The sequence below is a fragment of the Oncorhynchus kisutch genome, linkage group LG16, assembly GCF_002021735.2.
Source record: "Oncorhynchus kisutch isolate 150728-3 linkage group LG16, Okis_V2, whole genome shotgun sequence".
Lineage (NCBI taxonomy): Eukaryota > Metazoa > Chordata > Actinopteri > Salmoniformes > Salmonidae > Oncorhynchus > Oncorhynchus kisutch.
The window spans coordinates 32192631-32209664 of NC_034189.2; positions in this window are offsets into that span (position 1 = coordinate 32192631).

Here is a 17034-nt window from a genome sequence, read left to right on the forward strand (position 1 = left end):
AAATATAAATTTTAGTCTCATCTGACCAGAGTACCTTCTTCCATATGTTTGGGGAGTCTCCCAATTGCCTTTTGTCGAACACCAAATGTGTTTGCTTATTTTAGTTTCTTTCTTGCCTCTGATTTAATGCCCTACTTACCTGGTCCATGAGTTTTGTTGGGAGGCCCTCTCTTGGCAGGTTTGTTGTGGTGCCAAATTCTTTAAATTTAATAATGGATTTAATGGTGCTCCGTGGGATGTTTAAAGTTTCTGATATTTATTTATAACCCAACCCTGATATGTTCCTCTCCACAACTTTTTCCACAACTTTTTCCCTGTCCTTGGTCTTCATGGTGCCGTTTGCTTAGCGGTGCTGATGAATCTGGTAACTTTCAGAACAGGTATGCGGAGATCATGTGACAGATCATGTGACACTTAGATTGCACACAGGTGGACTTTATTTATCTAATTATGTGACTTCTGAAAGTAATTGGTTGCACCTGACCTTATGTAAACACTGTCACCACTGATAATTCCACTATAATTGAGAATTTCAATAAGCATTTTTCTACGGCTGGCAATGCTTTCCACCTGGCTACCCCTACCCTGGTCAACAGCACTGCACCCCCCACAGCAACTCACCCAAGCCTTCCCCATTTCTCCTTCTCCCAAATCCAGTCAGCTGATGTTCTGAAAGAGCTGCAAAATCTGGACCCCTACAAATAATCCGGGCTAGACAATCTGGACCCTTTCTGTCTAAAAATTATCTGCCGAAATCGTTGCAACTCCTATTACTTGCCTGTTCAACATCTCTTTCGTGTCATCTGAGATTCCCAAAGATTGGAAAGCAGCTGCAGTCAACCCCCTCTTCAAAGGGGCGGCAGGGTAGCCTAGTGGTTAGCACGTTGGACTAGTAACCGAAAGGTTGCAAGTTCAAATCCCCGAGCTGACAAGGTACAAGGTCTGTCGTTCTGCCCCTGAACAGGCAGTTAACCCACTGTTCCTAGGCCGTCGTTGAAAATAAGATTTTTTTCTTAACTGACTTGCCTAGTAAAATAAAGGTAAAATAAAAATAAAATAAAAAAATAAAAAGGGGGGACCCTTGACACAAACTGCTACTTCCTAAGATCTTCAAAAGCCAACAAACAGATTGTTAATGCAATCTGGTTTCAGAGCTGGTCATGGGTGCACCCTCAGCCACGCTCACGCCTAAACGATTACTTAACCACCATCGATAAAAAACAACACTGTGCAGCTGTATTCATTGAGCTGGCCAAGGCTTTCGACTCTGTCAATCGCCACATCCTCATCGGCAGACTCGATAGCCTTGGTTTCTAAAATGATTGCCTCGCCTGGTTCACCAACTACTTCTTTGATAGAGTTCAGTGTGTCAAATCGGAGGGCCTGTTGTCCGGGCCTCTGGTAGTCTCTATGGGGGTGCCACAGGGTTCAATTCTTAGACCGACTTCATTCTCTGTATACAGCAATGTTGTCGCTCTTGCTGCTGGTGAGTCTCTGATCCACCTCTATGCAGACGACACCATTCTGTATACTTCTGGCCCTTCTTTGGACACTGTGTTAACAACTCTCCAGTCAAGCTTCAATGCCATACAACCCTCCTTCCGTGGCCTCCAATTGCTCTTAAATACAAGTAAAACTAAATGCTGCTCTTCAACTGATCTCTGCCTGCACCTGCCCGCCCGTCCAACATCACTACTCTGGACGGTTCTGACTTAGAATATGTGGACAAATACAAATACCTAGGTGTCTGGTTAGACTGTAAACTCTCCTTCCAGACTCACATCAGTTAAATCTAGAATTGGATTCCTATTTCGCAACAAAGCATCCTTCACTCATGCTGCCAAAATACCCTCGTAAAACTGACCATCCTACCAATCCTCAACTTCGGCAATTTCATTTACAAAATAGCCTCCAATACCCTACTCAATAAATTGGATGCAGTCCATCACAGTGCCATCCGTTTTGTCACTAAAGCCCCATATACTACCTACCACTGCGACCTGTACGCTCTCGTTGGCTGGCCCTCGCTTAATACTCGTCGCCAAAACCACTGGCTCCGGGTCATCTACAAGACCCTGCTAAAGCCCCCTTATCTCAGCTCGCTGGTCACCATAGCAGCACCTACCTGTAGCACGCGCTCCAGCAGATATATCTCTCTGGTCACCCCCAAAACCAAATCTTCCTTTGGTCGCCTCTCTTTCCAGTTCTCTGCTGCCAATGACTGGAACGAACTACAAAAACTGGAACTGGAAACACTTATCTCCCTCACTAGCTTTAAGCACCAGCTGTCAGAGCAGCTCACAGACTACTGCACCTGTACATAGCCCATCTATAATTTAGCCCAAACAACTACCTCTCCCCCTACTGTATTTATTTATTTTGCTCCTTTGCACCCCATTATTTCTATCTCTACTTTGCACATTCTTCCACTGCAAATCTACCATTCCAGTGTTTTACTTGCTATATTGTATTTACTTCACCACCATGGCCTTTTTTTGCCGTTACCTCCCTTTTCTCACCTCATTTTCTCACATTGTATATAGACTTATTTTTCTACTCCATTATTGACTGTATGTTTGTTTTACTCCATGTGTAACTCTGTGTTGTTGTATGTGTTGAACTGCTTTGCTTTATCTTGGCCAGGTCGCAATTGTAAATGAGGACTTGTTCTCAACTTGCCTACCTGGTTAAATAAAGGTGAAATAAATTAAATAAATAACACATTTAGGGTCTTCATAGCAAAGGGTGTGAAAACATATGCATGCACCACTTTTACATTTGTATTTTTTAGAATTTTTGAAACAAGTTAATTTTTTTATTTCAGTTGATGTCTTTGGATTATTTTATGTATGTCTATTACATGAAATCCAAATAAAAATCTATTTATATTACAGGTTTTAATGCTACAAAATAGGAAAAAACGCCAAGGGGGATGAATACTTCTGCAATGCACTGTATTTCCTTCTCCCATACCGACATGAAAACATACTATAGAATACTACTGTACTTACAGTGGGGCAAAAAAGTATTTAGTCAGCCACCAATTGTGCAAGTTCTCCCACTCAAAAAGATGAGAGAGGCCTGTAATTTTCATCATAGGTACACTTTAACTATGAGAGACAAAATTATTTTAAAAAATCCAGAAAATCACATTGTAGGATTTATTTGCAAATTATGGTGGAAAATAAGTATTTGGTCAATAACAAAAGTTGATCTCAATACTTTGTTATATACCCTTTGTTGGAAATGACAGGAGGTCGAACGTTTTCTGTAAGTCTTCAAGAGGTTTTCACACACTGTTGCTGTTATTTTGGCCCATTCCTCCATGCAGATCTCCAGAGCAGTGATGTTTTGGGGCTGTTGCTGGGCAACACAGACTTTCAACTCCCTCCAAAGATTTTCTATGGGGTTGAGATCTGGAGAATGGCTAGGCCACTCCAGGACCTTGAAATGCTTCTTACGGAGCCACTCCTTCATTGCCCGGGTGGTGTGTTTAGGATCATTGTCTTGCTGAAAGACCCAGCCACGTTTCATCTTCAATGCCCTTGCTGATGGAAGGAGGATTTCACTCCAAATCTCACGATACTTGGCCCCATTCATTCTTTCCTTTACACGGATCAGTCGTCCTGGTCCCTTTGCAGAAAAACAGCCCCAAAGCAAGATGTTTCCACCCCCATGCTTCACAGTAGGTATGGTGTTCTTTGGATGCAACTCAGCATTCTTTGTCCTCCAAACACGACGAGTTGAGTTTTTACCAAAAATGTATATTTTGGTTTCATCTGACCATATGACATTCTCCCAATCTTCTTCTAGATCATCCAAATGCTCTCTAGCAAACTTCAGACGGGCCTGGACATGTACTGGCTTAAGCAGGGGGACACGTCTGGCACTGCAGGATTTGAGTCCCTGGCGGCGTAGTGTGTTACTGATGGTAGGCTTTGTTACTTTGGTCCCAGCTCTCTGTAGGTCATTCACTAGGTCCCCCCGTGTGGTTCTGGGATTTTTGCTCACCCTTCTTGTGATCATTTTGACCCCACGGGGTGAGATCTTGCGTGGAGCCCCAGATCGAGGGAGATCATCAGTGGTCTTGTATGTCTTCCATTTCCTAATAATTGCTCCCACAGTTGATTTCCTCAAACCAAGCTGCTTACCTATTGCAGATTCAGTCTTCCCAGCCTGGTGCAGGTCTACAATTTTGTTTCTGGTGTCCTTTGACAGCTCTTTGGTCTTGGCCATAGTGGAGTTTGGAGTGTGACTGTTTGAGGTTGTGGACAGGTGTCTTTTGTACTGATAACAAGTTCAAACAGGTGCCATTAATACAGGTAACGAGTGGAGGACAGAGGAGCCTCTTACATGTCTGTGAGAGCCAGAAATCTTGCTTGTTTGTAGGTGACCAAATACTTATTTTCCACCATAATTTGCAAATAAATTCATAAAAAATCCTAGAATGTGATTTTCATAGTACTTAATGCAGAATTCTGTAGTAAATACTAATATATTGTCTGCAAGAATACTAACTATAGTAAATAATACAATATCTAATTTTCACTATCTTTGCCCGTTCCCCTCACCATATCCCAATTTCTGCAATCTGTATGTGAGGAACTGACATTCCAAGTGTAGACCATATATTGTGTTCCATACAGGTTATGGAAAAGAGCCAAATCTCTGAACTATCCGCTCAGACCCCAGTCCTACCTACCTACAGGTTATGGAAAATGTTATCTTTTAATATCTCTCCAGTAGTTATTTTCAAGGAGAAAGCCTCCACTTCTATGTCTAAGATAGTAAAAAACAAAAACACAATGGAAAACACAACAGGAATGTCCGCAAAAACACTATCTAAAATACTACTGTATAAAGGGAAGAGTACAAAAATGTATCCATTAACTACTGTAAGTCGCTCTGGATAAACATTACATTCAGCAAAAACAGTACAGTAAATAGTACGTATACTACAATCCACTAAAACACTTAATTACCATAGTATATGCTACAGTTCTTTCACTACACTATTCATACTATAATTCACCGTAGTGTTTTTGAGTACTTGAGTCCACAAAACAACTGCAGTAAATACTATATTACAATCCACTAAAACACTACGGTGAAACTACAGTAAAGTCCACAAACACACTACAGTGAAGGCTATAGTATTTAGACCATAGTATACTGTAATATTTTTTCATTTGAGTAGGACCAATGTACCAGTCTGCAAACTTCCTCCATAGAATTCAATCTCTATCGGAGATTGCCTTGTCATTTTAGCTCATGTACAAGAGAGGCAAGGGAGTAGACAACATTAGGTACACATATTATAATCTTAACCCATAGGATACAATGCAGGAAAACAAAACAGATTTTTATTCGCCAGACCATACTCCTTCTGTGCACCATAGCCACTTAAGTGTCAACTTCTCCCACCACCATTCAGACATGGAGACCTCCCCTACTGCAAAACAATAAAAATAAAGCAAAATCCAATCTCAAAACACAGACAACTCCTATTGGAGTGACAAATGAATGGGTGCCCTTGGTGAGTTCCCCAACTGTTCCATTCATTTATTCTCTTCTACCATCCCCTCTTCCCTGTATATGCCTCTGTCCTCTCCCCCTTTCCTCTCTTTCCTCCCAGGGTGAAAGACATGCATCTTCACACTCCAATAAGTCAATTCTGTACCAATAACTTTCCCTCTGCTGCCACAGCTGATTTCACAAATCATGACTGCTATGTGTAAGCTTCTGCTTTTCTTTTCTGAGTCAACCTTGTGTTATTTTTCTTTGTGTTCTTGAATGTAGACCTGTTTCTTTGTGTTCTGGAACGTAGCCCTGTCTTTCATTTTTGTTCATTGATTTCACCGGTGTTCGTTTCTCACCTGGTATCATCAGCTCCCTATTTAGTTCAGTTCTTTGTTTATTTTTGACTGCCTACCTGTGCTTGACCATTGCCTGCCTGGGACCACAATTCCTGCCTACTGCGAAGGCTTAATAAACATCTGCCGGGCTCTGTGCGTGAATCTGCACTTTTTTCTCCCTGAGTATTCATTACATTACGACGCCTGAAGCCACAGCAGCCCACCACTGCCACTCTCTTTTCATAAATAATGGCGTATGATTAAATAAAGTTGGAGGGGAAGAGGAATATCATTACCCTCTACTGCCCCCCCCAGGGTCACACAAACTCAGGGAAGACATAGATAATAGAAAATCTCAGTGCTTAGTGTTTGTTGTGTGCTATGTTTGTGTCAGTACATGTGCATATGAACTGCTCAGTCAAACAGGTCCGCAACAATCCCATTGTCAAACATTTGCACTTCCTGAACCATGTTGGGTCATATCTCAATACACTCTTTGGCCTGCTGCCTCTATCTGCCGTAATATCTCATTCAATCACTACAGATTTCCTTGAAGATGGTCGTGACTGAGGAGGAATTCCATCTCAGATTGTTAGATTTAAAAATGAATTCCTAGGGAGGCTGTACATGTTTTGTTTTCCATCCTTGAATTCATATATCCATTTCACTTTATCTACATATAAAATTTTGATTGAATAATAAAGAAGTAGAGCCTTCCCCAGAAAGATCAGTTTAGCCCAGTTTAGCAAGCTGTCCTTCTGGTCCTGAATATGAGCAGAATATTACTGAATATTCTGGTCCTGAATATGAGCTGAATATTACTGAGATTGTGAGCTAATAGACTCCAAAAATAGTTTTCTGTTTGTGATTTAAAAATTCTGACAACTAAGCAATGTCAAATGTATATATTTAGGAAAAGTCAAGGAAGGAGCAAGAGGTTGCTATTTATTTTGGCAGATTTGATTTGTTTACAAAATAAAACATCAGTGGTTGTTGGACTAGGTCTTATTGTCTGTTATTGGTGTAACAATGGTATCCCTGAATGATTTGCTATGCAATGATATTCTGAGTGGCCTCTCATTCAATTATCTGAATGACTTGGCATTATGTTACCTTGAGTTGACTTCAATGTGTGATTCAGTCACTGTTTGCAAATATAATACATTTGTTTGGGTGAATTCAATGGCAATGTTATTCTGTGGTGGCTAGGCAAGTAATGCATTACAAATACAAGGGTAAAACATTTTGGGAGTCTTCTAAAGTTGAATTGTGTCCATGTCCCACTGCATTTATTTGATTTATTGCACTGAAACCTCTATAAAAAAACGACTTAAAATTTGCAACAACAAAATAACGTTATAGATTTAAAATCTTTGGAGAAAATCTTGTATCTTAAGTATACTATATACAACTCTACGTTTATCTATTGTATGATGCTTTCCACTCTTGGCATTCACCAACACAGTATCCTGTGTGTGGTCCTCCATACTAGGAACTCAAATCAATTAAGATGGAAACAAATGCATCCTGTCTCTGCTGAGCACCACAGTGTGCCAACAGCAGCATCTGAGGAAACCTCAAAAAAGGTTAAAGTCCTACTCCAGTCTCCTTTTCAACTAATTTATCACCTGATTTACTTAACAAAAGGCACATCTCAATAGGTGGTCCAGGTATGCTCATGACATGGCAGAAGTGTGTGTGTGTGTATGTGTAGCAGTTATTTGCATTAATATACTCTTGCTCGTTAGACAACATCAAAATATGGCACTTCAGGGTTGCAGTTTTTTTTGTTGGTTTTAATAAAACATTTACACTCCCTCAGGGCCAGGAGCTCCCCGACAATTTGTGGAAAAAAATCTCCCTTCAAAAGCTAAAAACTTTTGGCGGCAACGGTCATAACTTCTCAAAAAAGGAAAGCACAGCTGATGGGGACGTTGTGTTTATTAAAAAAGTGCAACAAATTCATCAAAGTCAGAGCTCCCAAATTAATATCCTGCATGCTGCGATTAGACAGGAGAGAAGAGACCGTTAAAAAACAACAAGAGCAAATAGAAAATATGCTTCACAAGCAGGACCCTGATACAAATTATGTTGCGGAGCTTAGCAATTTATAGAGTGCTCAGCTTCTGTTCTGGCTCTCCCACACCAGTGGTCAGTAAATCTAGCCCTCAGTCATTCAGAAATAAAGAAAGAAAGGAAGTGGAGGAGGGAAATGAGCCTTTCATGCACAACATTTAATTGAGGGCTTCTGGGAATTATAAATCAACGCTAAGAGAGATGCCACAGTGATGAAGCCTAAATCCATAACCAACGCCACAGACAGGCCCCAATCTAATGCAATACTGCTGCTCGCAGAGGTAAACAACTTCTCCTTGCTATTGAAAGGAGGATCTGTGTGTGTGTGTGTGTGTGTGTGTGTGTGTGTGTGTGTGTGTGTGTGTGTGTGTGTGTGTGTGTGTGTGTGTGTGTGTGTGTGTGTGTGTGTGTGCAAAAGCAGGGAGTGTGTGTTTTCAGAACTTGGACACTGTCTCGATGTTGGCCTACCATTATATCTTAATTTGACTTTGGTACAGTTCATGTTCTTCACATTACCGTCTCTGGTAAGCACATACTATATCAAATCAAATATATGTTTATTTTTCACATGCACAGCACAGCACAGGTCTTGTACCTGGTGATGGTAGCCATATTTTTTTTTGTGTAGTAAAATGTTAGCTAGCTAAACAATGAACCATAATCCCAACTCATAACGTTACTACCCTGCATGAATTTACAGGTAGCTAACCAACCAGGTTCAATGTTAGCTAACATTAGGCTATAGCTAGCAATGCGAATGGCTATGAGATACAAATAATATTACGTCACAGATCATACATGATCCTGCCAGATACTCTTAAACTTGAAATGAAAATGACTTTCTGACAAAATCGTATAATAACTGAAAATGGACGCTTTTTCCCCTCTGGCACGGATGCCATGGTTGCCCATAGTATGAAGATGTAATCCAGCGACAGTTGTTTTATACAACAGCCTTCTGTGTTCTCTTTCGACTCCCTCTGCATATTTGCAAATAAAACACCAGAATTTTCTCCATCTCCTTAGCGATCTTACTCTAATTACACTGGGCATTCCACTGATTTCAAAACTCGGTCCTCCAGAAAGTGGAGAGCAACACTTATGCAGTGATATGCACGTGATATCTTTTAAAAATGATTTAGAAAGGATTACCTACACATACTGACCAGCTCATGTTATAGCAGAAGCGTGCTACATGGACTCATCTCTCGGCATGTCCAGCCCATCCATTTTCTCAGCCAATTATGGCTAGAGGGTCCCTGACTTTTTCTGTGGCTAAACAAACTAGGCTTGTACATTAACACTTTTCATTTGTATTTACAGATAGCATACAAGTTTGTTATTATGGCACATGAAAGTTCACGTTCCAGAATGTTTTTCTGCCCGAAAAACACATTTTGATTTAAAGAAAGTTGACGTTCAAATGCCTCTCCTGTAAAGTAGTGACGCGTGACATACGCCTGGTTTCCTGAAACAAGTCACATTGTTTACCTTAAAAGCAGTCTCCTCTCAAGCAGAAATATTGCCTTTACATTTCAATAACGCTGTAAAGCTCAACTTGAGCGATGTGGATTGAAAAGAGCCCTTAGTTTAGCAAACAATCTCTCCGCAGAAGTGAGAGTTAAAGGGATGGTGAAAACCAACTTGATTGCAATAGCAACATCAGGAAAACTGGGCAGAAGTGAGTGGTGCTTCAAATCTAGCAGTTTTGAAACATTTTTATTGAGCCCCACACATTCTCTTTATTTGCTGGCCTCAGCTGTTTACCGTGAACTGTATGGGAAGCTCTTTACCTTGATTGCAGCCCATTTCTGTAGACAATTAACCAAACAAACCTATTGAGTTCAACAAAGAATGTGGCAAAATGTATCCTCAAGCTGACTCCTTTTTTGCTCATTGTAAGGCTATTTGATCTATCATTTTTATACAGTTCATAAATAGCAGCTAAATACTGTATATACAGTTGAAGTCGGAAGTTTACATACACCTTAGCCAATTACATTTAAACTCAGTTTTATAATTACTGACATTTAATCCAAGTAAAAATCTCTGGTTTTAGGTCAGTTAGGATCACCACTTTATTTTAAGAATGTGAATGTCCAAAAATAGTATAATTATTTATTTCAGCTTTTATTCCTTTCATCACATTCACAGTGGGTCAGAAGTTTACATGCACTCAATTAGTATTTGATTGCATTGCCTTTAAATTGTTTAACTTGGGTCAAATGTTTCAGGTCGCATTCCACAAGATTCCCACAATAACTTGGGTGAATTTTGGCTCATTCCTCCTGACAGCGTTGGTGTAACTGAGTCAGGTTTGTAGGCCTCCTTGCTCGCACACGCTTTTTCAGTTCTTCCCACACATTTTCTATAGGATTGAGGTCAGGGCTTTGCTATGGCCACTCCAATACCTTGACTTTGTTGTCCTTAAGCCATTTTGCCACAACTTTGAAAGTATGCTTGGGGGCATTGTCCATTTGGAAGACCCATTTGCGACCAAGCTTTAACTGATGTATTGAGATGTTGCTTCAATATATCCATATAATTTTCCTCCCTCATTGATAACATCTATTTTGTGAAGTGCACCAGTCACTCCTCCAGCAAAGCATCCCCAGAACATGATGCTGCCACCCCCGTGCTTCATGGATGGGATGGTTTTCTTCAGCTTGCAGTCCCCCCTTTTTTAACCATGGTCATTATGGCCAAACAGTTCTATTTTTGTTTCATCAGAACAGAGGACATTTTTCCAAAATGTACGATCTTTGTCCCCATGTGCTGTTGCAAACTGTATTGCGGTTTTGGAGTAGTGGCTTCTTCCTTGCTGAGTGGCCTTTCAGGTTATGTTGATATAGGACTTGTTTTACTGTGGATATAGATACTTTTACTTTTTTCACAAGGTCCTTTGCTGTTGTTCTCAGATTTATTTGCCCTTTTCGCACGAAAGTACATTCATCTCTAGGAGACAGAATGTGTCTCCTTCCTGAGCGGTATGATGGCTGCATGGTTCCATGGTGTTTATACTTGTGTACTATTTCTTGTACAGCTGAACGTGGTACCTTCAGGCATTTAGAAATAGCTCCCAATGATGAACCAGACTTGTGGAGGTCTCCAATTTCTTTTGAGGACTTGGCTGTTTTACAACAAAAAAATTCCCATGATGTCAAGCAAAGAGGCACTGAGTTTGAAGGTAGGCCTTGAAGTACCTCCACAGGTACACCTCCAATTGACTCAAATGATGTCATGTAGCCTTTCAGAACCTTCTAAAGCCATGACATCATTTTCTGTAATTTTCCACGCTGTTTAAAGGCGAAAATTATTTAGTCAGCCACCAATTGTGCAAGTTCTCCCACTTAAAAAGATTAGAGAGGCCTGTAATTTTCATCATAGGTACACTTCAACTATGACAGACAAAATGAGAAGGAAGAAAATCCAGAAAATCACATTGTAGGATTTTTAATTAATTTATTTGCAAATTATGGTGGAAAATAATTATTTGGTCAATAACAAAAGTTTATCTCAATACTTTGTTATATACCCTTTGTTGGCAATGACAGAGGTCAAAACATTTCTGTAAGTCTTCACAAGGTTGTCACACACTGTTGCTGGTATTTTGGCCCATTCCCCCATGCAGATCTCCTCTAGAGCAGTGATGTTTTGGGGCTGTTTCTGGGCAAGACTGACTTTCAACTCCCTCCAAAGATTCTCTATGGGGTTGAGATCTGGAGACTGGATAGGCCACTCCAGAACCTTGAAATGCTTCTTACGAAGCCACTCCTTCGTTGCCCGGGCGGTGTGTTTGGGATCGTTGTCATGTTGAAAGACCCAGCCACGTTTCATCTTCAATGCCCTTGCTGATGGAAGGAGGTTTTCACTCAAAATCTAACGATACAAGGCACCATTCATTCTTTCCTTTACATGGATCAGTCGTCCTGGTCCCTTTGCAGAAAAACAGCCCCAAAGCAAGATGTTTCCACCCGCATGCTTCACATTAGGTATGGTGTTCTTTGGATGCAACTCAGCATTCTTTGTCCTCCAAACACGCCGAGTTGAGTTTTTACCAAAAACTTATGTTTTGGTTTTATCTGACCATATGACATTCTCCCAATCTTCTTCTGGATCATCCAAATGCTCTCTAGCAAACTTCAGACGGGCCTGGACATGTACTGGCTTAAGCAGGGGGACACGTCTGGCACTGCAGGATTTGAGTCCCTGGCGGTGTAGTGTGTTACTGATGGTAGGCTTTGTTACTTTGGTCCCAGCTCTCTGCAGGTCATTCACTAGGTCCCCCCGTGTGGTTCTGGGATTTTTGCTCACCGTTCTAGGGATCATTTTGACCCCACGGGGTGAGATCATGTGTGGAGCCCCAGATCGAGGGAGATTATCAGTGGTCTTGTATGTCTTCCATTTCCTAATAATTGCTCCCACAGTTGATTTCTTCAAACCAAGCTGCTTACCTATTGCAGATTCAGTCTTCCAAGCCTGGTGCAGGTCTACAATTTTGTTTCTGGTGTCCTTTGACAGCTCTTTGGTCTTGGACATAGTGAAGTTTGGAGTGTGACTGTTTGAGGTTGTGGACAGGTGTCTTTTATACTGATAACAAGTTCAAACAGGTTCCATTAATACAGGTAACGAGTGGAGGACAGAGGAGCCTCTTAAAGAATAAGTTACAAATCTGTGAGAGCCAGAAATCTTGCTTGTTTGTAGGTGACCAAATACTTATTTTCCACCATAATTTGCAAATAAATTAATAAAAAAATCTTACAATATGATTTTTTTCTCATCTTGTCTGTCATAGTTGAAGTGTACCTATGATGAAAATTACAGGCCTCTCTCATCTTTTTTAATGGGAGAACTCGCACAATTGGTGGCTGACTAAATACTTTTTTCCCCACTGTATGTAAACTTCTGACCCACTGCAAATGTGATACAGTGAATTATAAGTGAAATTATTTGTCGGGAAACAATTGTTGGAAAAATTACTTATGCCAAAAGTAGATATCCTAACCAACTTGCCAAAACTATAGTTTGTCAACAAGAAATTTGTTGAGTGGTTGAAAAACGAGTTAAAATGACTCCAACCTAAGTGTATGTAAACTTCCAACTTAAATTGTAGGCTACGCTGCATAATGAAACAATCTCTAGTAAGCTTGTGTTTTGACGGTGGACTGACTGTATTATTTGACTTTAATAGACTGGTTTTACGCACAACAACTTTTTATCCAAGCTGGGTTAGAGAACGGCTCATGTCATGCAGGTTCAGGTAGGCTACACAGGACAGTTGTGTATATACTGTATATTCAAAAAGAAAAATTGGGTTTCTGATTAGTATGCTGTTATATAGATTCTTCTTTTTTTTACAATCTGCAATGATTGACTTTCCAACTTTAATTAGGCCTACTGAGCAAGTAATTACATCATTGCCGCCAGCCAGCAGTCCAAATGGCAGCCTTTCGACAACGTATATAGGCTAATGAGATGTTAGGCTTCACATGAGAAAATGATGACCAAATAGGCCTACCAATAAACATTTATCAATTAACCAAATCAATGCTATAGGCTACAAGCCCCGCTACCACAGAAAGCATTTAATCGATTTGTTTGTTAGCCGCATAGACATCTTGAAATTTCTGAACCGGTAGCATATACTTTGTGAGTGGCTGTCTGGCTGACGCATTCTATTTATTTTTTAGGGAGAGGTGGCTGGAACTCCGACCTTGCCGGGGTCCAGGGAAAATGCGTTACACCAGTGTTTGGTTGATGTATTTATGGTTTTCAAGGACAGACAATTCTGCAATTTGGAATAAGTAAAACACGTTTCGCAGAGCAACAGACTCCAAAAACACTTTTTAGTTACTTAAAACGTGTTGACAGGATTGGTTGGACAAATCTTCCAGTACATTAGACTGCTAAGGATAGGTGAAGGTACTTTTCTTATTCATTAAATGGAGATGCAGTAGCAGGAGATTTGTAACAAATACAAAGTGACAGGTTTGAGAATTAGGTGGCATTCACACTGAGTCCTTAGGAGACTTGCAGTAGATTAGTCTGCTTGACTGTGTGGCTGCCGTCAGATGTACTGTTGGTTAGAGAGATGGGAAAGGAGACTGACACGAGATGCTGAAAGCGTCAGGATTTTGCTGAATGCGCGGCAACTTCTATAAAACTGAATGTGCAACAGGATGGGCTTGAGTAAGCGTTCCATTCCTTTTTCAGTAAAACCCTCCGATATGTATGAAATAAAGACAATTTGTAAATTTGACCCAGCATGCCATTCACTTACGGGACTCCGTGTTTTTACTAAACAGAGTACTTAGTGATATTGAGTGTAATCTAAGTCAATCATCAGTAAAGAGTTGGAAAAGCCTTTGCATCAATGGAGTTTGTTGAGTTGCATTATTAAATGGTTGCACTTCCTGTTTCTGTTTGAGTATTTTTGCCAATCTTCCGCCATTTTTATTCAAATAGTACACAGAATGTGAGATTCTGGACAGAGCAAGGTGTTTTTTTTCTCTCTTTTATTTTCTATCTGCACCAAAGCACTGACACATGATAAAATGCATCAAATTCCCCCTGTGCAATCAGATGTGAGCCTATAAGTGATGATGAATGACTTGCAGACTGTTATCCATAACGACTTCATCATACAGGCCATACCTGAGGTGCTTAAGCTCTTCTCTCATCATATTTCTGTACTCACACAACATATTAAATAGGTTCAGCGGCATATATACAGACCAAACTAATTAGAATGAGGAAGTAGATACTGAGACATATGAGCAGTCATACCTGCTTTTGCTTTTAATTTGCTGTGAAAAACTACACCCATGCCTAACACTACAGTACCCACAGCTGTTAGACTTAAGCCTGGTATGAGATAAGATAAATATGAATTACATATGTGTTTATCTCAACGATAAAGACGCACATATCCACTACAATCAAATTTCTACCCATTGTTCCCTCTGTTTCATTTATGAAGGATGCATGTGATTGGATGCAAAAGCTGTTTTGGTATGTGCAAGTACAGTATGTCTTGTCCAAACAACATTATGTCAAGCAGAACAATTGATATCACTTCTATTGAAATTAAATGGAATGACAAAGCATTATTAGCATGATGTCAGAGCATTACTTGTGTGGTAAATAGTGTTACTGCATATAATCCCTGTACAGTGGTTCTTCCTTTAAAAGTTACAAGCTTACTGGTAGATGGTGGCATTCTGTCATTGCACCACACTATCACAAGGGGGAGTTAGAACACTGATCTATCGGTAGTCTAAACTGTGGCAATAGAGGCGTGTACAGTCTGAGAATCTTGTCTCTGGCAATAGAGTCCTACATCAGGCAACAAAAAAACTGTTGGTGGTCCTGGAGTTAAGAGAGTACTTGGGTTAATTAATACAATGGGGGAATTTCACTTGACATGTGGACTGACGATTTTCAAAAAAAGGCACGGTGGGCTTTTGGTTTCTCTCCCTCTAAAAACAGTAAGGAACTCGACTGTCGGCCATGCATTAACTTCTTAGGGCTGAAATCCCATTAACGGGATCAATTTGACAACAGCCAGTGAAAGTGCAGGGCGCCAAATTCAAACAGAAATCTCATCTCAATTAAAATTCCTCAAACATACAAGTATTATACACCATTAAAAATAAACTTTTTGTTGATCCCACCACAGTGTCCGAATACAAAAAGTCTTTACGATGAAAGCATACCATGCGATTATGTTAGGTCAGCGCCAAGTCACAGAAAAACAGAGCGATTTTTCCAGCCAAAGAGAGGAATCACAAAAAGCACAAATAGAGATAAAATGAATCACTAACCTTTGATGATCTTCATCAGATGACACTCATAGGACTTCATGTTACACAATATATGTAGGTTTTGTTCGATAAAGTTCATATTTATATCCAAAAATCTCAGTTTATGTTCAGCGTTATGTTCAGTACTGTTTTGCTTCCAAAACATCCAGTGATTTTGCAGAGAGCCAAATCAATTTACAGAAATACTCATCATAAATGTTGATGAAAATACAAGTGTTATGCATGGAAATAAATATATACTTCTCCTTTACCTCTTAGGGATATGGAGATGCTAGCGTCTCGTGTGGCCAATAGCCTGGGGAAATGCATAGCGCCAAATTCAAATAATACGCAATAAAACTCAAACTTTCATTAAATCACACATGCAGGGTACTCAATTAAGGATACACTCATTGTGAATCCAGCCAACATGTCAGATTTTAAAAATGCTTTTCGGCAAAAGCATGAGAAGCTATTATCTGATAGCATGCACCCCCCTGAACCAGCTGATCCAGTTGGATCCGGAAAAAAAACAGCTTTCCAAAACGCAACTTCAATACAAAATATTTCAAAGTTGCCTATAAACTTTGTAATCCAACTTTAATCCAACTTTGGGTATTTTTAAACGTTAATAATCGATCAAATTGAAGACGGGGCGATCTGTATTCAATAACAGCAAGTCAACAATACATGCACAATCTTCTCTCTTACATACCTATCGACAGTGTAACCTCTTCTTCGTTTCACCAATGATTAACTTCAAAACAATTCCAAAGACTGGTGACATCCTGTGGAAGTTGTAGGATCTGTAAACTGGGCGCAATCTAATTTCCCTTGACAAAGACAATTCAGGGAACTGTCAGAGGGATTTTTTTTTCTTAACAGTTTTTCCTTGGGGTTTTGCCTGCTACATAAGTTCTGTTATAGTCACAGACATGAACCAGTTTTAGAAACTTCAGAGTGTTTTCTATCCACACCTACTAATCATATGCATATAATATATTCCTGGCATGAGTAGCAGGAAGTTGAAATTCTGCACGCTTTTTATCAAAAAGTAGAAATGCTGCACCCTATCCTTTAACAGGTTAACTTGTTGAGGATAGGGGGCAGTATTTTCACTTTGGATGAATTGCGTGCCCATAGTGAACTGCATCAAACTCTGTCCTAGATTGCTAATATATGCATATTATTATAACTATTGGATGGAACACACTCTGAAGTTTCTAAAACTGTTTGAATTATGTCTGTGAGTATAACAGAACTCATAGGGCAGGCAATCTTCCAAACAAGAAGTGAAATTC